Source organism: Micromys minutus, assembly GCF_963924665.1.
Source record: "Micromys minutus genome assembly, chromosome: 1".
NCBI classification, from domain to species: domain Eukaryota; kingdom Metazoa; phylum Chordata; class Mammalia; order Rodentia; family Muridae; genus Micromys; species Micromys minutus.
Window position 1 is genome coordinate 206191163 of NC_137969.1, and position 1441 is coordinate 206192603.

Consider the following 1441-nt stretch of genomic DNA (forward strand, 5'->3'; position numbering starts at 1 on the left):
CTGTATGCAGTAAAATGCTTTATCCTACTTATGTATCCAGTTTGATATTCTATGTCTTTTTATTGGGGAATTGAGTCCATTGATGTTAAGAGATTTTAACTACTTGTGATTGTAATTTCCTGTTTTTTTTTTTTTTGTTTGTTTGTTTGTTTGTTTGTTTGTTTTTTTGTTTTGTTTTGTTTTTTGTTGTTGTTGTTCTTAGAAGGAGAATTGTGTGTGTGTGCTTTACTTCTTTTGGTTTTCTCACTTTTTTTTTTTTTTTTTTTTTTTTTTTGCTTTAACTTGAGTGTAGTTTTATTCCAAGTGTTTTACTTTTCAAACAAATCAAGATGACAGTAGAAACTGCATAAGCAGAAACTTGAAAAGCTGTTATAATCTAGGCTTCTCCAGGACTTATCATCTTTAGAGTCAGATTTGTTTTAATGCTTTGCAATATCAAGCCATTTCCAGCCAGCATGGAGTTCCCCTTTGTTATCTGTTTTGTCCTCCAACTTGCATTTCTGAGCTTTGTCAAGCTATTCTTTCTTGTCCTTTTTCTTACTTGATGGGGCTGTGATGGGAAATTCAACCGAGATGACATTGGCTATAGGCATTGTAGAATTTCCAGAATGATGGTTCTCCATGAACAATGTGTAATTCATAGCCGTTCCAAGAGTTTCTTCTACTGCTTCCTGAAGTTTGGCTAAGATACTCAGATTTACAGCCAAGGAGATGGTGCTGTTTAAAAAGACATTTATAGATATGACTTGAGGTGTTTTAGGGTATGTCTATGTCCAGGAGATCTCTATCAGGAAGGTTTTGGGATCACCGTCTTCACCTATGCTATACTGAAATAAAAGAGGACTTAATTTTCTGAAACTTTAATCTCCTTCATAAATGGATCTTAAAGCTCCTAGTTCCATCTCTTGGTCCTCGTTGGCAACCATCGCGCTGGGCACATGGCGTTCACTACTACTTCGAAGAACGGGCAGGCAGCGAGCGGCAGGCCAGGACACACCCACACCGTTTCCTCCCTTAGGTCTAGGGAAACCTTCCTCGCAGCCGTGGGTATGACCCTGCGTTCTCCCGATCCTTGGCAGCGCCAAGCCACCATCAGTCAGCTAGTCAAAATTTGATCACATCAAGCAGAGGGAAAGAAGAGGTCCTCAGTCCCCACATGAACTGGGGGCTTAACTCTTCCATGGTCTTTGGCACCAAGATAATAGGTTTTCTCTGTCCATGAAATAAGCCATTTCAAGCCAAATTAAAGTTAAAAGGGGCAGATTATTTATGGGGAAGCCTCTCAGGTGGGTTCGCCAGTCCCAAAAAACAAGGTTCCCGGGAAATAGTCACGTAGACAGGGAGAGACATCATGAATCTTGCAGCCAGAAAAATAGAACTAGAAAATATCATCCTGATTGAGGTAACCCAGCCCAAAAAGAAAATAAAAAGCATGTTATGT

The 1441-nt window shown here is 39.6% G+C and overlaps 1 pseudogene across 1 annotated transcript; it reads right to left on the reverse strand.

Moving 5' to 3' along the window:
* Positions 1–419: 419 nt before the first annotated feature.
* Positions 420–926, reverse strand: LOC308417293 (RWD domain-containing protein 4-like; annotated as a pseudogene). Its single transcript has one exon. The product of its transcript is annotated as an RWD domain-containing protein 4-like (transcript).
* Positions 927–1441: the final 515 nt, after the last annotated feature.